This window comes from Gopherus flavomarginatus, chromosome 10 (genome assembly GCF_025201925.1).
Source record: "Gopherus flavomarginatus isolate rGopFla2 chromosome 10, rGopFla2.mat.asm, whole genome shotgun sequence".
Classification (NCBI taxonomy): domain Eukaryota; kingdom Metazoa; phylum Chordata; order Testudines; family Testudinidae; genus Gopherus; species Gopherus flavomarginatus.
The window spans coordinates 524,519-551,420 of NC_066626.1; the positions used below are offsets into that span (position 1 = coordinate 524,519).

General features: G+C 50.3%; 1 protein-coding gene, 1 long non-coding RNA gene and 1 pseudogene across 2 annotated transcripts in view; 2 read left to right on the forward strand and 1 right to left on the reverse strand.

Moving 5' to 3' along the window:
* Positions 1-26,902, reverse strand: part of LOC127058928 (maestro heat-like repeat-containing protein family member 2B) — an 852,871-nt gene that overhangs the window by 137,461 nt on the left and 688,508 nt on the right. The gene's annotated exons all lie outside the window — the stretch shown is intronic.
* LOC127030046 (syntaxin-binding protein 2-like) overlaps positions 14,443-26,902 on the forward strand; it is a 32,860-nt pseudogene continuing 20,400 nt past the window's right edge.
* Positions 23,220-26,715, forward strand: LOC127058940 (uncharacterized). Its single transcript, XR_007776501.1, has 2 exons — positions 23,220-23,631; positions 26,595-26,715. It is a non-coding gene; the product is annotated as an uncharacterized LOC127058940 (long non-coding RNA).

Below are 26,902 nucleotides of genomic sequence, written 5' to 3' on the forward strand. Positions count from 1 at the left end.
AAAATCATATTGCTAGAAAACACTAATCACTGAATTCAGAATTTAATTTAAGGATGAGGGTGGTCTCTATGCTCATTTCTATCTATTCAGGCTTTAATACGTTTCAGAACAGCCAAATGCTTAACACTTATTTTTAAGTTTATGGGAATGTACTATCCATTTTACATATAATTCTGATGTGCTCACAATTATTTGCATTTTCATGGTTATTTTGAGTACTAACAAATACTCTGTGTCTTAACGCCAATCAATGTTAACAAATGTGGTTTATGTTATCAACTAAAGACTAGCATGAAACTTGCTGATATGAGACAGCATCTTCGCTTTATATTGCTAAATCACTAATTTTACTTCTTCTTGTTCCACAGCAGATTTGTATTTGTTTTTATTACACATTATTGGCAAAATGTGAACCCTAGTTCTGGGGTGCCCATACTGACACACCTACAGGTGAAATCCTCACCTCCACTCTGGCCCCTTTACACTGAGTAAAATGGACTGGACAGGCATAAAGAAGCTTGAAAGCCCCAGTTCCAGCTAAGCAAGGTTTCCTCCGGTGCAGGCTCTGCACAAGACAGCCATAAGACTGCCCTGTGAGGATCCTCTCACAAACCCTGACATAGGGGGTGTACTGAGGGTGGGTCCAGGAGTGGGAGGGGTGAATTGGAGGACAGGGCCATGACATGCAGTACTGTCAAGATTCCAGGTAGTGCTGTGACCCATTGGTAGGGCCCTACCAAATTCACGGCAGTGAAAAATGCATCACGGACTGTGAAATCTGGTCTCGCCCCATGCAATCTGGTCTTTTGTGTGCTTTTACCCTATACCATACAGATTTCACACAGGAGACCAGCATTTCTCAAATTGGGGGTCCTGACCCAAAAAGGAGTTGCAGGGCAGTCACAAGGTTATTTTAGGGGGGGTCATGGCATTGCCACCCTTACTGTTGTGGTGCCTTCAGAGCTGGGTGGCTGGAGAGTGGTGGCTGTTGGCCGGGTACCCAGCTCTGGAGGCAGCACCCCACCAGCAGCAGAGCAGAAGGGTGGCAATACCATACCATGCCACCTTTACTTCTGCACTGTTGTCTTCAAAGCTGGGCGGCTGGAGAGTGGCAGCTTCTGACTGAGGGCCCAGCTCTGCAGCAGTAAGGGTGGCAACACCATACCATGCAATCCCTCCTGTTGGCAGCTCTGCCTTCAGAGCTGGGCTTCCGGCCAGCAGCCACCGCTCTCCAGCTGCCCAGCTCTGAAGGCAGCATCGCCACCTGCAGCAGCACAGAAGTAAGGGTAACAGTATCACAATCCTCCCTACAATAACCTTGTGTCCCTGCCCACAGGTCCTTTTTGGGACAGGATCCCTACAATTACACCACCATGAAATTTCAGATTTATATAGCTAAAATAATGACATTTACTATTTTTAAAATCCTATGACCATGAAATTGACCAAAATGGACCGTGAATTTGGTAAGGCCGTACCCATAGGGCAGTGCTGGGAGTCTAACATAATTTCCGTAGCCCTGGGGGGTCTAAGTTATTCTGGGGGCCGTTTCAGTCCCTGGAGCAGCCAAAGATCAGGACAGTGCAAAGATGGTTAAGGCCGCCTTAATCACCCTCCCCTTAGATTCAGAGTTATCTGCTACACTTCTTAGAGGGGCCACACAAAATCTCACCCCTAGCATGTGATTTGTCAGATGTTCTGCAGCTCCCTCTGATTTCATTTAGTGCTCTAGACACCCAACACCTCTGAAAATCAAGCCCTATGTGCCTCAAATTGGGCACCCCCCCAAAAAAAAAATCAAAGGATCCTGTTGAAAATATGGGCCTCTGTGTATGGCATTTGTTATACTTCTGAAATATAGGGAAATAACACCCTGCTCCTGCAAACCAATTAGTGTTCTGCCCTGGATTTTAATGGGAACAGGATTGGACCATTAAAGTGAAAAAAAAGGTGGCTGCAGAGCCTGCTTAAAAGAGTTTTTTTCCCCCTCAGCCTAAATGATATATATTGCAAGGAGAGAGAAAAAAAAACCCACTGTAATTTAAGAAGATTGAGAGTCATTGATTGGGAAAGAGTTTATGGCTTTAGGATGGGGGTGAGGGGGCCTGATTCTCAACTGCCCTGTATCTCATGTGGTCATTGATAATAGTTTTGTGGCAGCACTTTGCATTGACACTAGTGCTTTGGTAGCACTTTGCACTGGTGGACATAACACAAGGTGCAGGGCAGTTGAGAATCAGGCCACGTCTTCTTATCCCCTTAGTCACTAATGATTTTTCCAGTTAAACTAATGTGTTCATTGGGGCAGAGTACGATTTGGTTCACAGCGTGTTACATTTGTCTTTCCTCTAGAACCATGTTCCAAGAGAGGAATGTGTTTATTCTGGCACGTAGACAGTGGCTCTTGAAATGGGAAAGGCTGATCAATCTAGTGTGACATATCACTTTCTTCAGACTTTGGGGATGCTTCCTCCCTTTGTATTTCTGAAGTAAAGAACTCAGCAGCATTTGGGCTGAAATGGTCTATGTTTTTCTACAGGACTATTTGTATCAGATCCTCCAGTGTGCAATATTCACTTCACCGCAGGCAGATTTTGGCCCTAAGTCTAGCAGAGCTGACCAAGAGAGGTACAGCCTTGTATATGGGAACTCTCTGCTGGTGTAGAGCCAAAGGAGTGGCTCCTTCACTCTCCTTCCCCTCCCTGCTGTTGGGATACAGGTTTGGCTGAGGCTTTTCTACACCTAGCTGATCCTTCGAGGCTGACTTAAGCTACACCAAGGGGCCAGACCACCATACAGCCAGACCAGCATTGAGGGAGCAGATCTTTGCACATCCTCACTTGCCCCTGCTCCACAAGAGCTGCACCATTCCATAGCAGAGGATCTGGGTTTTCATCTCTCAGTAACATATTCTCAAGTAAAAACGGTTATAAAGTACATTTCTGTGACCACAGCCGCCAAGTATAAGAGAATGCTTAAAGTTCCAGGACCCAGTTCTCCTCTTGCTGAACTGAAGCCAATGGAGCCAACACTGATATAAGATAGCAAAGAATCAGGTCCTCAGTATGTGATACTGAAGAGCTGGTTCCAACAAACAGCTCTGGAACTCTTGTCATAAGTTACCGTGTCTTGCTTCCTAAAACTACACAACACACTTCCCATCTAATCCAAATTAAGTGTTAGGTGTTAGAATAAGGTTAAAACAGAAATATCCCTGAGGCTGGCTATATATGGACCAAATCAGGGTAACATTCACAGCTCCCAAATTCATCCCAAGTAAAGCAATAAAGGCCTCAGCTAACTGGAAAAGCATAATTATTACAGCTATAACAATTATTATATTTGCATATTTAACAAACTGGAATAAACTAATGTTGTATGAGCACTTCAGTTTGATTTTTCTTTCTCTCTCTCTCTCTATAGAGATATATATAGTAAAACTAAGGATCATCTTTTATCACTGTAAGTAGCAACACATTTTAAATGGAGGGAAACTTTCAATATTACAGTAGAGATTATATCATATTGGTGCCTAGTATTGGTGACAAAGTAAGATATTGCTTTGAAGTTAAATATTTTAGAGAGGCAGGCCATAACCAGAACCTCAAATCCAATTCCTTGAAGCCCCACCCCTACAGTTTAGGTACGGATTTGGATCTCAAACAGTAAGGACCCTCTCTCTCAAGAACAGCTGATCACAATAGTTAAAGATGGTAGAAGTCTCAGAAAATCAATGACGCCATCCTTGCATCATTTTGTCCTAAAAACTTGTGAAAACAGCTTGCAAGATTTCAGTGCCAGTGACTTTCAACCATGGGCCTAACTAGAAGTCAAATCAAACAGCAGCCTTAAAACTAAACTGGATTCAGATACTACCCCTTTTTTACTGTCCCTAATGTTTTACAAGACAGGTTGATACAAATGGCAAAAATTATACCACACATTCCTTCAAAGAATGTAATCATTGACGTTTTAAACTTCACTGCTTATTGGAAGGACATGCAGGCCCTAAATATGGTTTTAAGTGGTCATTTACCTTTTCCAAATAAAACTACTACTTGAAAGGCTTTAGTCAGAAACTAACTCTCATCAACTGGAGTCTAGGGTTTTATTTTATTTATTAATAGTTTAATCCAAATTTTAGTGTTAATAGTTTAGGGTGGGATTTTCAAAACTGCTCAGTATTGGCTGAATGCTGCGCCCACTGACGTTATTGGTACAACTCCCATACAATTTTGTGGGAGCAGTTAGGCCAATATCAAATGCTTTTGAAAGTCTCACCCTTAAACTTTACCACATCTGGAGAAAAAAGATTTAAGGCCAGAGACAGAAGGGGATTTTTATAACCATCATCATATGCTTATTGGGAATATATACACTTTAAATGGAGGAAAACTTTCTATATTACAGTAGCGATTATATTACATTAGACTGCCATGCATCTGACGAAGTGGATATTCACCCATGAAAGCTTATGCTCCAATACTTCTGTTAGTCTATAAGGTGCTGCAGGACTCTTTGTCACTTTAAATACATTTGTAATGGCTACCAGGCTCCTCTACACCCCACACAAGCTGATACTCATTAGCATCCTGTAGATAATTTAGCCAAAAGACACAGTCATTCCATTCTGAACTGTTTGAGGAAAACTGTTCTTCTTCTCACTTACTCTTCTTTTACACCAGTGTAACAATTCTGGGTCCGATTTTCCTTTGTTGCCATCCTCTTCTGCAGCTCAGATAATGTATTTGGCTACTGCGGAATTTCCCATGCAGTGCAGAGCTGCCACAATGGTTCTACACTACCCGCCCTATGCAGTCCACATGTGGAGACATGACTGGAAAAAAAAACATCGTTGGAATACCACCATGGCAACTTATGGTTAAATGCATCCAGGTGCAAATTAAAGCCGAAGGCCGAAGGGGGCACTTGGGACCCCTGACCAGACTGGCTAAGTGAAGACCGGGGGTTGACAGATCAATACAGACGCTCTCCAGAGCACGGAGCAGCATCCGCCCATGCAGCCAGGCAATGAGCATTTCCCACAGCCTGGAGCTGAGGGGGAGGCGGCAGCTGCTGTTCCAGCTCCTCGGGGACAGGCTCTGTCAGCCAACAGTCACTTCTTACTCACCACAGCTAAGGGCGTTGGGTTCCTCCAGTGGGGGTGTGGAGCAGCCGTTCGTTTTCCTGTTTGCACTCCTTTGCCGTGTGAAAATCAGGGAGGGGAAGCAGAAGCCCCACTTCCCTCCTTAAATGACACCCAGTAGGGGAATCCAGGACAACAGGGTGGGGCGGCAAATGGTGACCAGACTCTCACTGCCAGGGTCTAGTCTAGCTCAGGGTCCAGCTCATTTTCTCCCCGCGCCACTGGCTCCCAGTTGCCTTCTGCCACCAGGTCAACCCCGGAACTCAGGCAGGAACGGAATGAGAAAGTAAGTCAAGCTGAGCAAGGCAGGCAAAAGTGTCTTCATGGGCCACTCCCAATGACGTTCTTTTTGCATGCAACTGCTGCAAAACCATCCAGACAGAGAAGCAGCAGGCCAAAACACTGCTAAACAGCTTGTAAAGTAGCTTAGTTGGGAGAGCATTAGATTGAAAATCTAAAGGTTCCTCGTTCAATCTCAGGCTTTGGTAGGCCCTTTCATCCCTCTTTGCGCAGTGATGGCTTGCTCTCTGGGTGCACAATAGTTTCTGCACCCAGGGTGAATCTCTGACCTTGAGCTCTGCAGTAGGAAAGGATAATGTGGGCTTCTGCATCTGGTTGGCCCACCTGAACTTTTAGGATGAGAGCTGTCTTTCCCAACATGGCAGGAAGCCAGTGAGGTAGGGTGACCCTCAGGAATGGTGCCACTGGGCTGCTGAGCAAGGGTAGTACCAGGGAAGGGGCATCTGTAAAAGTGGCCATGTGGAAGATGGCAGGGATTTGGGGGCCCAGGAAGAGGTGTTTGATGTTCAGTGCCGTGGAGCAGTTGGACTTGGGCATGGTGGGTGTTCAGGAAATACACATTCATGAGTTTAGGGTAGATTGATAGGCAGAGGGTGATTGGAAGAAGGGCCTGTCTCTTTGGTCTTCCAGGCCAGGGAAGAATGATGGGGTTGGAGTCGTCTTCTTCACATTCGCAGTGCAAGTACAGAAGGTGCTGGAGCTCTGAGCAGGGAGGACGTTACTGGTGGGCTTTGTGCTCTGTGGCACTGGTTAGGGCTATATTAGTGTGTATGGTCCCCAATTAAGAAATGGAAGGAACTGGTTCCCTTCCTCTGGACTGTTTGTTGTTGGTGTTTTCCCAACTGTCAGAGGAAACATTTTTACAATGAGCATTACATGGCACAGGTCTGTAGTGAGGTCAGCTTAGAGCCGCAGAGGGGGTACATCTTTCTGCAGGGACAGGCCAGGAGTCGCATTGACTGGATTTATGTGAAGGAGAGCACGTCGACAGCCCAGTGCACAGTGGTGCCAATGGACAGTTCAGATCACACAGCTCTCACCTTGTGCTCAATGTGGGCAATTCCCTGACCAGGGGCGGCGTTATGTATTTTTCCGCCCCAAGCAGAGTCAGGTTGCACCTCTGGCTCTTACTATGAAGGTTGAAGTTACAATTCCCTCTTTGGATGCACAATCTGCTTAAGCCCCCACCCAACCATCAGGGGGAACTAACCCTGGCCACTGGGTGCCTCGAAGAGGTGATACTCTCCCCACTCACAACCACTGAGTATAGAAAAAAAACTAAGAAAAAGGAGGAAAATCACCTTGTATTAACTTGGGAAAACACCACAATCAGGATTCATAACACAACACTATGAGCAAAACACCCACCCACAGTGCGCTGGGCAGTGGTCTTTTGCCTCGGGCTCTTAAATCCAGACACCAAAAGCTCTTTGGATGTGTCCCTCCCTTCACTGCACCTCACCCACAGCTGCTGTCCTGGGTCAGTGAAAACCCAGAGTTCACCTCTCACCTCCCGGGGGGAAAGCCCCTTTCTCCCTCCGCTGTCTGGCCACATTGCCGGCCACTTGCCATTCCACCCTGGCACCGCTCTGCTAGCCCCTCTCTGCTCTGGGATGTCTTGTGGTCCCACCAGGAGTGGAACAGGCTCCCTAAAAGCAGGGCCGCCCAGAGGATTCGGGGGCCTGCTGGGGCAAAGCGGAGGAGCAGACATAAAAAAGGAGCCACCGACTGCAGCGCTTGTACTTACTGGGAGGCGCTTTGAGTCTTCAGTGGCAGCGGGTCCTTCACTCACACTGCGTCTTGGGCAGCGCTGAAGGACCCACCGCCAAAGTGCATCCGAAGACCCAGAGTGAGTGAAGGGCCCGCTGCCAAAGTGCCGCCGAAGAGCCAGACTGCTGCTGGGCCAGTAAAATGTAAAAAGGAGCCTCTAGCCAGGGAAGGGATTCTCGGCCAGGGCTTGTGGGGCGCCTGCAGGGCCCAGGGCCTGGGGCAAATTTCCCCACTTGTCCCCCTTTGGGCAGCCCTGCCTAAAAGTAGCAGTCACCAGAGCCCAAACAGTAGCCCCCTCCCTGCCACTTGAGGCCACTCCCCTGCCCCCCCTTCTCCCCAAGGTCCCGCTGCTATGCTGCCTCTTCCCCCAAGGCCCCGCCTCCCGCTCACTGTTCTCCGCTCCCTCCCCATGCTCACTCGCCCTTACGGTCATTACAAAGGGGCAAGGCAGAGCCCTCCCATTTTGAAAAGTCCTGGGGTGTTGTTCCCCCCTGTTCAAGCACCCCTGGGGCCCTGCACTTCACACAGCTCTCCCTGATTTCAGCTGTTAGTGAGGGAGCCTCACTGCTAGTGCAGACTGGGCAGTTTGTTGGATGAGAGACACTGTCCCAAAGCAGGACTAATGCTTAGACCTGGTGATCAGTGATTTCAGATCTGTTGGTCTGCAGCAAGACTCTGCAGTGAGTCTTAACCAGCTCTGTTATTACACAGGGACGAACAAAAAGGTCAAATGGGGCCTGGAACCCTTAAGAAGAATCCACCTCACCGAGTACAACACTTGTCGCTACCGGCTCTCAGCTCCACTGAGAATGTTTTGGGGTCACTCCTCGCCCTTATCAACCTAGGGGTCTTGGAGAATAACAGCTAACAGGTGCTCCAGTGGCACAACTGGCTAGTGCACAGTACTTATAGGGCAGTGCTGAGAGGAGCTATACTGAGGTTGTGAATTCAAACCTCCCATGGAGCACTAGCTTTTATTCACCAAGTGATGTCACCCCCTCATTTGTCCTGTGGAATGTAGAATCCGGCCCAGGGGACACTGAGGCAGGGGAGGAGACAAAAATGCCCCCTCAACTATTACCTTCTCTCCAGAGCACAGGTCAGAATCTACAATCATTTCTCCCCTACCAGCCCCTGTGCCAAGATCCCTCCCCTGGCGTCTGTACTATTGACAAAGACTAAGTGACAGGGACCAAACACTCAAATCCCACCTGGTGCGGGGAGCCAGGTTTGCTCTTCAAATTCTGTCGCTGATACATTTCCAGGCCTGGGAAAGGCCCACAACAGCATTGAATGGGAAGCTGCCTACAGAACAGTGACACTGCACAGAGCTCCTGTGGAGGAGGGGTGGGAATTCGTAACATTTTGAGGCTTGTTTGGGAAATGAGCCTTTGCTGACAAGGTTTGTCTCTGTTCATATTTCCCCTTCAGGTGTTATGTTGAGGGATCTTTAGTATATTTCTGTGAGGTTAATAACTATCTCCTCGACTTTATTTACTCAACTTAAAAATTTGTGTCACTTGATTTTTGTATCTCCCTGTGAAAATACAACTGACACGTGTGGCTTTCTAGAGGGGGTCATGATGTTAAAGTTGGGGAATTCAGTCTCTGTACTTCTGGGAGGGGGTTTTGCTTTTTTACAGCGGACTCACTGCCAGGCAGACTGGGCTGTTAGCTGCACCCACTGTCCTTGCCAGGGGCCCCTGCTGACCCCTGGGCGGCTGCACTGCCGTGCTGGGGTGACTCTGCAGGGGAAGAAGCTGCTGTGGAGCAATGTAGAGCAGGTGCAGGAAGGAGACGGGGTCACTATTCGCATTCTGAAGTGCACAATTTTTCATATTTGGGAATGTCCAAGAACAATTCTAGGGGAAGGTGAATGCAGAGCAGTGACAGTGGAGCTGTCCAGACCTCCAATGGGGGCAGCATGGAAATTAATAATGGGAAGATCATTTGCGAAACTTCACTTGTCTTCACTGACAAGGTTTTTCTCTGTTCTTATTTCACGTTGTGGTGTTATTTAGAGGAGTCAGGATATATTTTTACTATATTAATTAAACACTTAATTTTATTTAATTGTAAGCAGAGTCAGGATAAGCTCTACCCTGACATCTGGTGGAAAGAATTTCAGAGAGTGTATTTGCATAGGCACACCTACCCTATCCCAGACTACCGAGCTGTGGGACTGCTTGGTGACAAATGACTCACCCTCAGTTGGGTGGTACTTGCTAGACAAGGGACATGGGTTCCAAAACCCAGTGAATTGTGAGAAGCTGGGGAGAGGTATGTGTGTGTGATGGTGCAGTCTTCTTGTGTAGCCAGCAGTACCATTTCAACTCTCTTCACTATAGAATATCAGAATTGATTTTTTTTATTCCCTCAAGAATCTAAACACCGATTATGGAGCTGAACTCACTTTTGGCTAATGGTGCACTAGCATTGAGGTTCCCCTACTAAGAGCTGAGATCATTGAGAGTTGAAATCACTAAAGAGCTGCAATTACTGAGCTGAGAGCACTGAGTACTGTGCTAGCTAGTAGGGGAGCCTGAAGCTATATTTTGGAACCGAGCAGCTGGTGGAGTGGAGCAGTTGTGGGGACGGCTGGAGCAGATCATGGGACAGCTGATGGCAGCGGAGCAGCTGGCAGAGCGGAGTAGCTGTGGGATGGGTGGAGCATCCCAGAGAGCAAGTGGAGCCGAGCAGTTTGCAGGGAGAACTAGAGCAGCTCATGGAGCAGAGCAGTTGGTGGAGCGGAGCAGTTTCTGAGGACGGCTGGAGGAGCAGAGTGGAGCAGCTGGTAAAGCGGAGCAGTTCGTGGAGAAGGCGGAAGCAGAACCCACGGAGAGGCAGGGCAGTTGGCCCTCGGACCATGTAAGGTACCCCTTTCTACCCAGGCTGGGGGGAGGGACCTCTACAGATAAACTCTCAAACTCTGGGGTGGCATTGACGAGAGACTTTTGGGTTGTTGGACTTTGGGGTGATTGGACTTAAACCCCTAAGGCGAAAAAGGACAGTGCCAAACGTACTTGGAGGTGGGTTTTTGTTTATGGTTTGTGTTATAACCCTGTTTGTGGTGTTTCTCCAATGGGATGCCGCATTGATTCCTTCCTTTATTAAAAAGATTTTGCTACACTCAGACTCCGTGCTTGCGAGAGGGGACGTATTGCCTCCTAGAGGCGCCCAGGGGGGTGTGGTATGTGAGTGTCCCAGGTCACTGGGTGGGGGCTCGAGCCAGTTATGCATTGTGTTATGAAATGGAACCCCTGGATACTGAACCCGGCCCTTGTTGCTGCCAACTCAGAGAGGCAGAAGGGTTACATAATCAAGCCAAAAACTTAGTGTCACTTATTTTTTTCTCTGTCCTAGCAAGAATGAATTGAATTTTGTGACTTTCTGGAAAGTGCAGAGAGATTAAATGTGGGGAATTCAGTCTCAGTGTTTGTGAGCTGATGTTTTCCTCTCACAGGTCAGTGCCTGCATTGAAATAGCAAGAGGAATCTAAGGGCTGCTGTACGCTGGGCACTGAACTGGAAGAGCGACATTTCTCAGGGTGTGAAGCCCACCCCCCAAACCCATAGAGTTAAGATGACCTAAGCCCTGATTAGATACTGCTAAATAAAAGGAAGAATTGTTCTGTCCATGTAGCTATTACAGGGATGGGAAAACCCCTCCAGTCACTGTCTACTCCAGAGTGCTATAGCAGTGCCACAGCAGTGTTTGAAGTGTAGACAGAGTGAAACTAGATCTGGCTCCAGTTTGCACTGTGGATGCTCAGGCACATACAGTATGTCTACACTAGGGGATTATTCCGATTTTACAGAAACCAATTTTTGGAAACAGATTGTGTAAAGTTGAGGGCACACGGCCACACTAAGCACATTAATTTGGCTGTGAGCACAGTTATGCCCCAATGTCACAGAAACTGGTAAATAATCCCAGTGCCCAGACGTGAAGGCATCTGAACTACAGACCACAGCAAACCTGGCCCCCAAAGCACAGGGGGGATTGGGGGTTTGTTCTCCTTGCTTAGCCATGTGCAGTCGCACAGAGAGCGCGTTTAAAAGTCTCTCCTCCCACAGAGCGGGAATGGGAAATGATTCTCAATTTGAAGCCTGATGTGAATGAGGATGTCTGGACCAAGGGGCCAGGGACTGGCCTTTGCTAGAGAAACCACTGTCAAGTTTTAGCAAATTAGGAAAAATCAGCAAATAAGAACAACCTCAGGTATCAGTAACAAAATCCCACAGGGAGCAGTTTCTGGCACTACACCTGCACAACTCTGCTCCCCGCTCTTCTCGGGCTCCTGCTCTCTGCTTAGCTCAACTCTTCTCTGGCCCAGGCAGTTCCCGCTCCCATGGAGGATGGGACCACGGCCAGCTATAGGAACTGCAGGATCCAATTCGAATACCTGGCAGTGGTCCAGGTCTTCAGCGGCACTTCGGCAGTGGGTCCTTCACTCGCTCCAAGTCTTCCATGGCACTGAAGGACCCGTCACCGAAATGCCACTGAAGACCTGGAGTGAGTGAAGGACCCACAGCTGAAGTGCCACTGAAGACTCAAGCTGCCGCCAGATGAGTAAAAATTAAAAAGTTAGGCTCTCTTCTTTAAGGCGTGGGGCCCTTATAGGTGCAGGCATGGGGCCCTCTTAGGTGCGGGGTCCAGTTTGGGGGAATCGGGGGAATTGACCTAAAGCTGGCACTGGATGGGACCCCCTGGCCTGGTGACTCCCTCATTACACTGCCCGGCCTGTCAGTCCAGCTAACTTGGAGCTTTGGCCTCTCCCCATTGCCCCTGGGGACTGTCAGTCTCAGGGGCCTGATTTCCCACTGACCCTTTCCACCTCTATTGGTGCTAGGAACTAGCCAACCGACCCCCCCACCCCCCCCACCACCACACACACTAAGTTTTAGTAAAGGGTCAACAGTCCCTTACACAAGCCAGCCCCGTGAGGGTCACTGATGGCCAGAGAAGGCAGCACAAGCTGTTTCCATGGTGTAATGGGCAACACTTGGGACACTGAATCCTGCAATCTGAGTTCAACTCTCAGTGGGACCAGGTGTTGGCTTGTGGTAAAGCCCTGGAGCTCACAGTCCTCAACTTCCCTGTCTCTAGTTGTACAAGAGTGAGTCTTTTCCCTCCTGCTGGGTGACTCACCCACGGGAGCCAGGTCTTTGGTCGTGATGGCCACAATGGGTTGGGGCTCTAAAACTTGCCACCCTAGTTGCTGATTCCTGCAGTTTGACATGGTGGTTGGGATTCTCGCTGCTTCAGCTGGTGCCCACAAGTTTGGCCCCTGTGCTTCCTGCCACACTTTTCCTCTGGCCCACATGGCGCTTGAAGAAAGGAGTGCCAGGGCTGGGATTAATAGTCAGGGCTTGGCAGGACGGAGGAAGAGCCCCAGGCTGGAGCCCCACACACCTTCCCTCCTCCGGGCACCTAGAGCAGAGGCAGCCCAGCTCTGTCTACTGGATACCTCGGCAGAGTAGGTGAGTTAATGGAAATACAGTCTGGTCCCAAAGCCTCCTCCAACCCTGCTCATCAGTAGCTGTCAGGGGAGAGCTCATTCACACCTCGCTTACAAATCATCATTTGAAATTCTAAGGGTACGTCTTCACTACTCGCCGTATCGGCGGGTAGCAATCGATTGCTCGGGGAGCGATATATCGCGTCTCATCTAGACGTGATATATCGATCCCCGAACACTCTTATATCGATTCCGTAACTCCACCAACCCGAATGGAGCTGCACTCAGAGTGACCTCCTCATCCCATGCCAGCTAGATAAAAGAAAAGAATCCAGCCAACTCTCCTGTTACCAGCTGGGAACCAATGATCCCCCAAACATAAGGAGGCCTCCAGCTTTGATGTGTATTAAAGATGTGGCTGGTCTCTTTCATCAGCAAACATTTTAACAGAGATAAAGGGGGGAAGAAATGGTTCTCAAAGGAGAGGGGAAAGATCAACACCAGGAAATTTAACCTCCTGCAACCTCCAGGATGGAGAATGATTCAGGGCAGCACCTTTCCTCCAAGAAAGGAGAAGTTGCAGGGATTGAGAAACACAGGGAACAGCCCCAAACATGAAAGGATTTTTAATTGACATTTGAAAATAACACAGAAATGAAAGGCTGGAAATCTGAGAGATTTTGGCTCTATTTTTGCAAATAATAGAGAGAAAAGTGGAAAATCAAAGGGATTTTACATCAGTTTACATCAGATATGCAGTAAAATCTCACTGTTTCACATCAATGTTTGTTAAATGAATAGAGAGGAAATGGGCACCATTTGCAAACCTTTTGTATCCATGTTCAAGAAGCTGAGGAAAGGTGTAAATCTGAGATTTTCTTGCTATTTTATAATTAAAGAGAGAAGGGAAAATCTCAGGGTATATTCAATTAGAAACAAACAACTAGAGAGAAGTGGGGCAAATGTTTAGGGTATTTTATATCAGCCTCTGAGATCTGCAGAGAAAAGGTGTCACAAACTAAGCAACTGAAGGTGGAAAATCAGACTCATAGAGAGACCGAGGGGAAATCAGGGGAGACGAGAGAACAGAGCATTGCGGGGGGGAGGGAGCAAATCTCCCCAGATTTTATAGCCCCTGTGAGACACTGAGAGAGCAAAGGGGCAAAACTAGAGAGAATTTGTATCGGGGGTGAGAGGCGAGTGGCACAAACAGGGACAGGATCCAATTAACTCCCCTCCCCCCTTCAACTCCCCCCGCGGGAATTTCCTGGCTGCCCAGAGACAGTTCAACCCTCCCTCCCCCCGCGTCCCACTGACCTTCCCCTCCCATCAACTCCGGCTTCTCCCCTCCCCGCCCGACACCCCCCTCCCCACAGAGCCCCCCCCCCATCCCAGCGGGGGCCGGGGTGGATGCTGCTGCAGCTCCACTGGGGCTGAGGCGGCTCCGAGGCTCCTCCCAGGTTCCCCGGGACAGAGTCACTTTCCCGCCCCCACCCCGGGGTCTCTCACTCCCCGGGGGCTCCGGGGCGGGCAGAGCCCGGGGCTGCCCAGGGGGCGGGGCCCAGCTGGAGAGAGTCCCACCCGGCCGGGCCCCCCGCACAGACCCGGGTAGCAGCAGCTTTGGTCTCCGGCCCCCACCGGGGCTCGTACGGAGCATGCGCGATTTCACACGCTGAACCCTCCCTTCCCCGGGCTGGAGAGGACGGAAGCGTCCCCAGGGCAGGCTGGGAGATGGAGTTCCTGACTCGCCCCGGAGCGGAAGTGACGTTGTTGGGGCAGGCGGAGCTGGGCTGCGAAGGAGCGTTGGTCGCTGCAGTTCTGCCTGGTTCGCGCGGGGCCGTTGGACCCTCTCCCGGGGCTGGAGGAGGGTTTGTGCTGTTGGAGCTCTGGGCATGCGCAGATCACGGCGAGAGAGCCCGTCATTAACCCCCCCGTGCCCGGCCCCCCCTGGAGCCGCCCCGGGCTCTGTCCGCCCCGCTGCGGAGCTGCAGCCTCCAGGTCCCGGAGCGAGCCCCGGGGGCGGGGCCGGGCAGTGATTCTGCCCCAGTGTCCGGGGGGGGGGGGGGACCCGGCATCTCGCAGCGCCGGGGTCTGCTCCCTGGGGGGGGGCAGCGCCCGCGGGGGGCTCGGAGCTGCTGTCCCCGAGGAGCCCAGCGCCCCCCGGGCCCGGCCAGGCTCTGCCCTGGGGCCCCGCGGGGGGTGCCGGGGGGAGGCGCCCGGCCCCACTTTACCTAGTGATGCTCGGCTGTAATGACCGGATTCCCTGTAGCATTTTCTGGTGGGGTGGATAAAGCAACGTCAAAGAGCCAAATGCGCGTTTTAGGGCGAAAGGGCTGGTCAGGTGTTTGCTCTGTAAGGAACATGTCACCGGCCAGGGCTTGCAGTCTTTCAGGAGAGGTGCACTGGATTGTATTTAGGAATCTCAAAATAAAAGGTTAAGACGGCTGGTTCACAGTATCCAATGGAATCTTGCAAACAGTTATACAAATGGACCCTACTGCCGTTAAAACAACATGATATTAATACTGATTCAAAACTGACCTTAGAATTATGAGAGAAACACATGAGAAAGGAACTGACACCTACTGACCATTTCTTAATGCCTAAAATTTTGACACTCCCTCACACCGTCTTTTTTTTAAAGCGATGCACAGCCCAGGGTTTGGCTGCACTTGCAGCTGTACAGTGCCAGGAGTTACAGCTGTCTTCGTACAGCTGTGTAGGGAAAGCGCTGCTGTGTGGCCACACAGAGCTACCAGCGCTGCAGTGTGGCCACATTTGCAGCGGTCTTGGGAGTGGTGCATTGTGGGCAGCTATCCCAGCGTTCAAGTGGCTGCAAGGTGCTTTTCAAAAGAGGGGGGTGCGGGAGACAGAGAGAGTGGATTTTTGGAGCTGACACTGTGTCATTTCCCTGCCTTGCAAGTTCTAAGGACTTGAAGATACACAGCATCAATCTTCAATCATTTTAAAAGTTGTGACCCCTTCCCCCACCCCTCTCTCATTCACTAAATGCAAATAGCCTTTGGAGCAGATAAGCAGCTGCTCCAACAGGGACCCCCCTCCCCCTCCGGCTGCTTCTCTCCTCAAGCAAACATTCCAAAGGGATCCCCCTGCCTCTGCTGGAGCAAACAGGAGCTGTGTTTGTTTTTTAGATAAGCAGCTCTGGGAGCCCTGAGTTCATAGCAAAACAAAGAGTTTTATCTTAAAAGCATTATGGGAAGGTTTCGGAGGTCAGTTACAGTGTAGTAAGATTAATCACTCTTTACACTGGCACCCCAGCGCTGCAAGAGCAGCGCTATAGTCGTTATTCCCCAGGCCGAGGTGGAGTATGGCCAGCACTGTATCTATTGGGTTTCCGCCCGCCCAATGCTAAAGGATCCCCCCCCAGCCTAAGGGGAGGATCTACAGGACTTCAGAACGCCACTGATTCCAGGGGACAACTAATAAAAGAACAGACAGGAGTGCAGTCAGAGGGTCATAAGAAGAGAGCCTGACGGGGACACCGAGCAGAGAACCCCGGACAGCACCCGCTGCTCCTCGAAGGCGTCAAGGGAGCCAGTAGATGCTGCCCAGAGGAACTCCGCCTGGATACGTGAACGGACTAAGGACCAGAAACAAGCCTCACAGTCACAGGAGTCTCCATTGGCCAACCTTATCATAAACCTTATCCAAGATTTGGACCTTAGCGTCCAAAATATGGGGGTTAGCATGAAAACCTCCAAGCTTAGTTACCAGCTTGGACCTGGTACTTGCTGCCACCACCCAAAAAATTAGAGTGTTTTGGGGCACTCTGGTCCCCCTGAAAAACCTTCCCTGGGGACCCCCAAGACCAAATCCCTTGAGTCTCACAACAAAGGGAAATAATCCTTTTTCCCTTCCCCCCTCCAGGTGCTCCTGGAGAGATCCACAGACACAAGCTCTGTGAATCCAAACAGAGTGACTCCCCCTCTCCGTTCCCAGTCCTGGAAACAAAAGCACTTTCCTCTTCACCCAGAGGGAATGCAAAATCAGGCTAGCAAATCCAACACACACAGATCTCCCGCTGATTTCTTCCTCCCACCAATTCCCTGGTGAGTACAGACTCAATTTCCCTGAAGTAAAGAAAAACTCCAACAGGTCTTAAAAGAAAGCTTTATATAAAAAAGAAAGAAAAATACATACAAATGGTCTCTCTGTATTAAGGTGACAAAATACAGGGTTAATTACTTAAAAGAAATATGAATAAACAGCCTTATTCAAAAAGAATACAAATCAAAGCACTCCAGCACTTATATTCATGCAAATACCAAAGAAAAGAAACCATATAACTTACTATCTGATCTCTTTGTCCTTACACTTAGAAACAGAAGATTAGAAAGCAGAAACTACTTCTCCAAAGCTCAGAGAAAGCAGGCAGACGGAAAAACAAAGACTCAGACACAAACTTCCCTCCACCCAGAGTTGAAAAAATCCGGTTTCCTGATTGGTCCTCTGGTCAGGTGCTTCAGGTGAAAGAGACATTAACCCTTAGCTATCTGTTTATGACACGCCCCCCAAATTGCAGACAGTGGGGAAGCTCACTGGCGGCGATTTCCGTCTAGAACTTTAAAATAAACAGATTACTACAACACATGTACCTTTACATATACCACTAAGTATATAACTAACAGACTTCTACATTTTAAGAACACTGTTTAACTACTGAATTCTGGGAAACTCTCACGGGAGAGTGCATCAGCTACTTTGTTAGAAGCTCCTGTGATGTGCTGAATTTCAAAATCAAAATCTTGGAGAGCTAAACTCCAACGAAGAAGTTTCTTGTTGTTCCCCTTGGCAGTATGAAGCCACTTTAGTGCAGCATGGTCAGTTTGTAGTTGGAACCGCCGTCCCCAAACATATGGGCGTAGCTTTTCCAGGGCGTACACAATGGCATAGCATTCCTTTTCACTGACTGACCAGTGACTTTCCCTCTCAGACAGTTTCTTGCTGAGAAACACGACAGGATGGAAGTTGTGATCTGTTGCTTCCTGCATGAGCACTGCTCCTATACCACGCTCAGATGCATCTGTGGTTACTAGGAATGGCTTGTCAAAGTCCGGGGCCCTGAGCACAGGGTCAGACATGAGCATCGCCTTAAGCTGGGTAAAGGCCTTTTGACACTCATCAGTCCACTTAACGGCATTTGGCTGGGTCTTTTTGGTCAGGTCGGTCAATGGGGCAGCGAGTTGGCTGTAGTGTGGTACAAATCGCCTGTAGTATCCGGCCAAGCCTAAGAAGGATTGGACCTGCTTCTTGGACCATGGGACAGGCCACTTTTGGATAGCATCCACCTTGGCCTGTAGGGGGTTTATGGTTCCTCGACCCACCTGGTTCCCCAGGTAAGTCACTCTGTTTTGGCCTATTTGACACTTTTTGGCCTTAACAGTTAGTCCAGCCTGCCTGATGCGCTCAAAGACCTTTTCCAGGTGTAGTAGGTGTTCGGGCCAGGAGTCTGAAAAAATGGCCACATCATCGAGGTAGGCAACTGCAAATTCTCCCATTCCAGCTAGTAGACCATCTACCAGCCTCTGGAAGGTGGCGGGTGCATTTCGAAGGCCGAAAGGAAGGACATTGAATTCATACACCCCCACATGGGTGACGAATGCTGACCTCTCCTTGGCAGGTTCGTCTAGCGGTACTTGCCAGTACCCCTTGGTTAAGTCTATTGTAGAGATGAACTGGGCACGTCCCAACTTCTCCAATAGCTCATCGGTGCGTGGCATTGGATAGTTGTCCGGACGAGTTACCGCATTTAGCTTACGGTAGTCCACGCAAAAGCGTATTTCCCCATCTGGTTTGGGTACCAGAACCACTGGAGATGCCCATGCACTGGTAGATGGGCGGATTATACCCATCTGTAGCATGTTCTGGATCTCCCGTTCTATAGCAGCTTGGGCATGAGGAGACACCCGGTAGGGTGGGGTTCTGATTGGGTGAGCATTACCTGTATCAATGGAGTGGTATGCCCGTTCAGTCCGTCCTGGGGTGGCTGAGAACAATGGGGTGAAGCTAGTGCAAAGCTCCTTGATTTGTCGCCGCTGCAGACGTTCCAGGGTGGTTGAGAGGTTCACCTCTTCCACGCCACCGTCTTTTTTTCCCGTCGTAGTAGACACCGTCAGGCCACTCAGCCTCATCTCCCTGGACTGTAAACTGACAAACCTGTAAGTCTCTGGAATAGAAAGGCTTGAGAGAATTAACATGGTACACTTTAGGCTTTAGTGAGGAATTGGGAAATGCTATGAGGTAGTTTACAGTTCCCAGGCGCTCTTGGACCGTGAATGGCCCTTCCCATGATGCTTCCATCTTATGGGCCTGTTGCGCCTTCAAGACCATAACCTGGTCTCCTACCTTGAAGGAACGTTCTCTGGCATGTCTGTCATACCAGGCCTTTTGCTCTTCCTGAGCATCCTTTAGGTTCTCTCTAGCAAGGGCTAAAGAGTGTCGGAGGGTGCTTTGTAGGTTGCTTACAAAGTCCAGAATGTTAGTTCCTGGAGAAGGCGTAAACCCCTCCCATTGCTGCTTCACCAACTGTAATGGTCCCTTAACCTCGTGACCATACACAAGTTCAAATGGTGAAAACCCTAAACTGGGATGTGGTACAGCCCTGTAGGCAAACAGCAACTGCTGCAACACTAGGTCCCAATTATTGGAGAATTCGTTGATGAATTTTCGTATCATGGCCCCCAAAGTTCCATTGAACCTTTCCACCAGGCCATTGGTTTGATGGTGGTACGGGGTGGCAACCAAGTGATTCACCCCATGCGTTTCCCACAGATTTTCCATGGTCCCTGCCAGGAAATTAGACCCTGAATCTGTAAGGATGTCGGAGGGCCAACCTACCCTGGCAAAGATGTCTGTTAAGGCCAGGCACACAGTGTTAGCCCTGGTGTTGCCTAGAGCTACTGCTTCTGGCCATCGGGTAGCAAAGTCCACTAAAGTCAGTACGTACTGCTTTCCTCTGGGTGTCTTTTTTGGGAAAGGACCCAGAATATCCACAGCTACTCGCTGAAATGGGACCTCAATTATGGGGAGTGGCTGGAGAGGGACCTTGTCCTGGTCTTGAGGCTTTCCCACTCTTTGGCACACCTCACAAGACCGGACATACTTGGCAACGTCCTTGCCCATCCCCTCCCAGTGGAAGGACTTCCCCAACCTGTCTTTGGTTCTGTTCACCCCAGCATGGCCACTGGGATGATCATGGGCTAAGCTTAAGAGCTTCCCCCGGTACTTAGTTGGAACCACCAACTGTTTTTGCGGCTGCCATTCTTCCCGGTGTCCACCAGAAAGAATTTCCTTGTATAAAAGTCCTTGGTCTATAACAAACCGGGATCGATTAGAAGAGCTGAGAGGCGGTGGGGTGCTCCGTGCCGCCGCCCAAGCTTTCTGAAGGCTGTCATCTGCTTCCTGCTCAGTCTGGAACTGTTCCCTTGAGGCTGGGGTCACCAGTTCTTCCTCAGACTGTGGACTTGGGCTTGGTCCCTCTGGAAGCAATGTAGGTGATGGGATTGTTTCCAGTGCTGGTGAACCGCTCTCCGCTGGTGCACCTGAGGTTATTTCAGGCTCTGGCTGAGCCTCTTGGGTATGGCTGTCTGTTGCTTCTGCCAGTTTTGGCTCGCTGGCGCCCTCTGGCTTTGAGTTTGAAGATGTGGTTGCACTTGCTGGTGCTGGTTGCTGTTCCAGTTCTGGGCCTGGGACTGGAGGTGTTGTGGCTGTTTCAGTGGTTGGCATGGAATCCGGTTCCACTACCTCTGTCTGGGTCTCTGGTAACACAGACGGGGCGTCTGTGGACGGTTCAGGAACAGGAATGGGTCTGGAAGCTTGCCTGGTTTGGCTACGTGTAACCATTCCCACTCTCTTGGCCCTCCTCACCTGGTTGGCCAAGTCTTCCCCCAGTAGCATGGGGATAGGATAATTGTCATAGACTGCAAAAGTCCACATTCCTGACCAGCCTTTGTACTGGACAGGCAGTTGAGCTGTAGGCAAGTCTACAGCTTGTGACATGAAGGGGTAAATTGTAACTTTGGCCTTTGGGTTGATGAATTTGGGGTCAACGAAGGATTGGTGGATAGCTGACACTTGTGCCCCCGTGTCTCTCCACGCAGTAACCTTCTTTCCGCCCACTCTCAAATTTTCCCTTCGCTCCAAGGGTATTTGAGAGGCATCCGGGCCTGGGGATCTTTGGTGTGATGGTGGTGTAATGAATTGCACTCGCATGGTGTTCTTTGGACAGTTGGCCTTGATATGTCCCAGTTCATTACACTTAAAGCATCTTCCATCTGATGGGTCACTGGGCCGAGGTGAGTTACTGGAGACTGGTGAGGTGGAAGAGTAGGGTGTCTGTGGCTTTACTTGGGTGGTATGTGGGGTCTTTGGCTGTCCTCGGTTGTAGGGTTTATGGTCGGTGTGCCCTCTGGGGTATTCATTCCCCTTGACAGTAGCTTTCTTGCTTTCTGCCACTTCCATCCATCTGGCTCCAATCTCCCCTGCCTCAGCGAGATCTTTGGGTTTTCCATCTTGTATGTACCGTGTGATGTCTTCAGGAACACCATCCAAGAACTGCTCCATTTGTATGAGGAGGTGCAGTTCTTCCAAGGTTTTAACATTGTGTCCTGATATCCAGGCCTCATAATTTTTTGCAACGTAGTAGGCGTGTTTGGGAAATGACACATCTGGTTTCCACTTTTGGGTTCTGAAGCGCCGACGGGCATGATCTGGGGTTATCCCCATTCTGTATCTGGCCTTGGTTTGAAAAAGTTTATAGTCATTCATTTGCTGCTTAGGCATTTCAGCTGCCACCTCTGCTAAAGGTCCACTGAGCTGTGACCTCAATTCTACCATGTACTGGTCTTCGGGGATGCTGTACCCAAGACAGGCTCTTTCAAAATTTTCCAAGAAGGCCTCGGTGTCATCCCCTGCCTTGTAGGTGGGAAATTTCCTGTGCTGTGGAGCAATAATTGGCGCCGGGTTGTTAGGGTTGGCTGGCACATGCAGCCCAGCTTTTGCCAAGTCCAGTTCATGTTTTCTCTGTTTTTCCTTCTCTTCATTTTCTTTTTGTTGTTTTTCCATTTCTTCTTGTTGTTTTTCCATGTCTCGGCGGTGGTCCGCCTCTTTGGCTGCCTGTTCTCTTTGGTAGGCTGCCTCTCTTTCTCTCTCTCTTATTTCCATCTCTGTTTGTTTTATTTCCAGTTGTCGCCTGTCTTCAGCTTCTCTGACTTGTTCATCGGCCTCAATTTTTGTCTTGGTAGACATGGTTTCTGTTTTCTTGTGTTGGAGTGCCCTCCGGTGTTTATCTTCAGAACTGCAGGTTCTCTGTTGCCTCCTGAAGTCTGCCTAGCAACAGTGCTTATTTCCTTTTCTTCCTCTAGCGTAAACTAGAAAAACCACTTTATTTGCATGTATATAGTGCTGGTAATGACTCTCAATGGGAGTGCTATTGTGTGACAAAAGATTCTTAATAGCACCTTAATGGTTTCTTGCTTAAGATGCAAGCCACAAACTGCCAGAGAGAGCAGAAAAAAAATTCTCTTTGGTTCCCTTTTAAAACCAACTGTTTCTCTCTGCTAAAAAGCCCTTAGCAGAGAAAAGAAAAATATAATATTCCTACTGGCTTCTGGATTCTGTCTATCATCCCACCGCTGCTACTCATATCATAAACCTTATCCCAGATTTGGACCTTAGCGTCTAAAATATGGGGGTTAGCATGAAAACCTCCAAGCTTAGTTACCAGCTTGGACCTGGTACTTGCTGCCACCACCCAAAAAATTAGAGTGTTTTGGGGCACTCTGGTCCCCCTGAAAAACCTTCCCTGGGGACCCCCAAGACCAAATCCCTTGAGTCTCACAACAAAGGGAAATAATCCTTTTTCCCTTCCCCCCTCCAGGTGTTCCTGGAGAGATCCACAGACACAAGCTCTGTGAATCCAAACAGAGTGACTCCCCCTCTCCGTTCCCAGTCCTGGAAACAAAAGCACTTTCCTCTTTACCCAGAGGGAATGCAAAATCAGGCTAGCAAATCCAACACACACAGATCTCCCCCTGATTTCTTCCTCCCACCAATTCCCTGGTGAGTACAGACTCAATTTCCCTGAAGTAAAGAAAAACTCCAACAGGTCTTAAAAGAAAGCTTTATATAAAAAAGAAAGAAAAATACATACAAATGGTCTCTCTGTATTAAGGTGACAAAATACAGGGTTAATTGCTTAAAAGAAATATGAATAAACAGCCTTATTCAAAAAGAATACAAATCAAAGCACTCCAGCACTTATATTCATGCAAATACCAAAGAAAAAAAACCATATAACTTACTATCTGATCTCTTTGTCCTTACACTTAGAAACAGAAGATTAGAAAGCAGAAACTACTTCTCCAAAGCTCAGAGAAAGCAGGCAGACAGAAAAACAAAGACTCAGACACAAACTTCCCTCCACCCAGAGTTGAAAAAATCCGGTTTCCTGATTGGTCCTCTGGTCAGGTGCTTCAGGTGAAAGAGACATTAACCCTTAGCTATGTGTTTATGACAAACCTCCTCTCCCTGGTTGCGTGGATGGCCATTTTAGCCAGGGTGAGGAGGGGATTGACCAGGAGGTCCCATAACTTTGTGAGGCCACGGATAGGGAGTGCATAGAGAAGGAGGTGAGGGGAAAAGTGCAGCCAGAAACGCAACAGGATATTGGTGAGGAGTCGGTATAGGGGCTGCAACCTGGTGCATGCTAAGTATCTGTAGAGATAGTTACTTAGATCTACAGTCCCAAATCCTAAAAGAGCTCCAGACCCTTACTTAGAGTATCTACAGAGGGGCTGTGAGTGGGGCATCAGGTACTGAGTGTTGGACTCTTGCTCTTTCAGGGGCCGGTGACCTTCGAGGAGGCGACTGTGTATTTCACCAGGGAAGAGTGGGCTCAGCTGGACCCTACAGGGGTGTCATGCAGGAGAACTAGGTAGCTATATATGAGGGGTGGTATGCTGTGCCCCAATTCCCCAGCACGGTGCTAGGGGGCGCTGCGCTGGAGGGAGTGGGGTGAGGGCTCAGTAGGGGGTGCTGTGCTGCAGGGAGGGTGGGGGAGAGCCTGTTGGGGCTGCGCTCTGCATCCAGGGCACCAGACCGCCTTGTTCTCTGCCCTTGGGGCCAAATCCTCTCCCCACGCTGTAGGGCTGCGCTGAGGGTGCCTGGCAGCCTCGGCAGGTAGGAGGGGCCCCCAGGCAGTGGCCGGGGGGTGCAGGGCTTAGGAAAGCGGAGGGTTGATCAATACTGCTCTGTGCTCAGGGTGAGCGGGGGGCCTGAACAAAGCCCCATTGAGGGAGCAAGGAGCCAGCTCGGCCTCCTGCAGCCACATGGCTCGGGGCCAGGAGGGGAGATTAAAGGGGGCTAGGCACCTGGCACTTAATTCACTGGGGGGCCCATGTTAGAGTCCCCCTTGTCACCCCCACGAGCCACCCCAGAGCTCAGCAGAGCTAGAGCGGGAGGCTGGGAGCCAGAACAACACAGGGGAGTGGGGGGAGGTGAGCTCAGACCGTGGGAAGATTGGAGAGGGGATTTTTGGGGGGTACCCCTGCCCCTCTGCAGGAGGGACACATTCTTTCGCCTTAATCATTAGCAACAGGCAATGGCTCTTCCATGCCCTGGTCCCAGCAGGGCTAGGGGTTCCTTGGGCAGCAGGAACCAGGGGCCTTATATGGACCTTGATTTAGTGCCCTTTCTCAGTCTAGAAGCCTCCCTTGGACCCGACACTGGGGCTCCCCCCAGCTCTGCCAGTGCCCCTCAATCCTGACCCGCAGCCCCTGCTGTCCCTGTGTGGTGCCCCAGTCCCTACTCCCTGAGGGAGCCCAGGACTGGGCACTGGCAGACTTGTGGGGTGGGGACAGCCCAGGACTGGGCTAGCATAAAAACTCTTGCCACCCTCACCCCTAACACCCTTCCCCCTCAAATGCCCCAGTCATCCCCACCCCCAAGTCCCCATCTCTGTGTCCCCTGCCACATCCCCACCTCTCCCCCTCATCCCCCCAACCTTCCTGGCAGGAACAGCCCCTCTGGTAAAGGGGGAGTCCAGGCCTCCCCAGCGCCCCCACCCCGGCCCCCAGGGTTTGTTCCCACAGGGACTGGCTGAGTCTCCCTACCCAAAAGGGCCGGATGAGTGTCTCTGATCAGCAGGTGCCTGCTGGGTTCAAAGGCTTTTCCCACAGTCTGGCCCGGAGCTCAGCCCCAGGGTCAGACTGGCCTGGCTCAGGGACAGGGCGAGAGCTCTCCCAGCCCAGGGCCCCCATCTCATACTGCCCCCAACCCAGGGTCCTGCCCCACACTTCCCCCAGCCCCCCAACTCAAGGCCCCTTTCCTGCACTGCCCCAGTCCCCAGCCCCACCCCACCCCAGGGTCCCTGCCCCACACTGCTTTCAGCCCCACACTGCCTCCAGCTCCCCCTTCGCCCCCTTCCATCAGGGGGCCCCGGGTCTGCATTGTCCCCAGCCCCTCCCACCCCTCTGCACTGCCCCCAGCCCCCCAGCACAGGGCTCCCACCTCCCAATCGAGGTGACTCCTACTAGGGCCGGTGCAAGGATGTTTTGCTCCCTAGGCAAAACTTCCACCTTGAGCCACCCCTCCTTTCCCCAACACCCTCCAAAAACTAGTAAATTTAGCATTATAAACAGCCTGTCAGAACGGGTAACCGCTGCGTGTGTGGAGAAAAATGACGTCCTAGCCACTTTGTACCATAATGGAGCAGTACGCTTCAGCCCAGCCCCATCGCAGAGCCGACCTAGGCTGTAGTTCAGGGGTTGGCAACCTTTCAGGAGTGCTGTGCCGAGTCTCCATTTATTCATGCTAATTTAAGGTTTCGCGTGCCAGTCATACATGTTAACGTTTGTAGAAGGTCTCTTTTTACAAGTCTATAATATAGAACTAAACTATTGTATGTAGAGTAAATAAGGTTTTTTAAATGTTTAAAAAGCTTCATTTAAAATTGAATGAAAATGCAGAGCCCCCTCGGACTGGTGGCCAGGACCCAGGCAGTGTGAGTGCCCCTGAAAAATCGCTGCCTACCCCTGCTCTAGCTGTAATGTAGGAGAGGACAAGTTAAAGCCTAACACTCGATCAGCATGGCCTCTGCTGCCCTATGCATGCCGGTCGCTGAGGTGGTAGTTGCTATGTGTTAGTTAGGGTGAGCAGACCTGACAGTCCTGATTTTAGGGGACTTGTCCCCCGTCCCGACCTTACATTGATCTGGGTGCACTTTGTCCTGATATCGGGGGGACCGTGGCAAGCTGGCACTGCCGGCGCCATTCACTGCTTCCTCTTGGGCCCTGGGGCAGCGCAGCTGAGCTCTTGGCGCGCTGCAGAGTTCAGCTCTGCCCCGGGCACACAGAGGCAGCCAGGCGGTCTCCGCTGCGTGGTGCAGCGGGACTTGTAGATCTGGGCTGGGAGAGCTCCGCCCCAGCCTGCCGGCCGGCAGGAGCCTGCAGACAGAGTGCAGCCCTGACCGCAACCTCAGGTATACAGAGGCGGCGAGAAGGGCTCCACTCCGTGGCGTGCTGCAGCGAGGGCGGGCTTGTAGGTGCCTGTGATGCCGGCAGCAGGCACCAGGCAGGGAGCCCCCCTGCGTGAGCGACATGACCCTAGGAGCCAGAGGGAGGGACCTGCCTGCTGGATGCTTCCTGGGTGCTGCTCCAGCAGGTAAGCCCACCTGGGACTCACTTGGCCCCCTGGTAGGTCCCTCTGGGCCAAGCAGGTGTGAAACCTTACCTGGCGGACAAAGGGGGGGACCTGCAGAGAAGGGAGTGGGGCGGGCTCGGGGAGGCGAGGCCAGCACCAAGCCACTTGCCTTTCTCCCTGCCTGCACTGCCACAGATTTGGGTTTATCTTTATATTAAGGGGCGAAATCACGTGCAAAATTCTCATTGAATTCAATAGGTGCTCCATGCATATAGTGATGCCTGGAGATGGCCCATAATTTACATACTGACAGAAGCAGACTTGGGGTTTTATTACACTGCTGAAGAATAAAGTTTATCTAATATTTGTGTATATCTCAGACACTTGAATGTGTGCCCATGTCTGTTGCAATAGATGACACTCTAGATAGGTTGTAATCTCTGCTCCTTTGTTTTCTTTTAGTTTATGTCAACTATAACATTTTATTGTGCTCACACATGGAAAAAATATTGCAAATTTGATTTACAGCCTTATTAATGCTCCTTGTTGGACTTTGGTAAACAGTC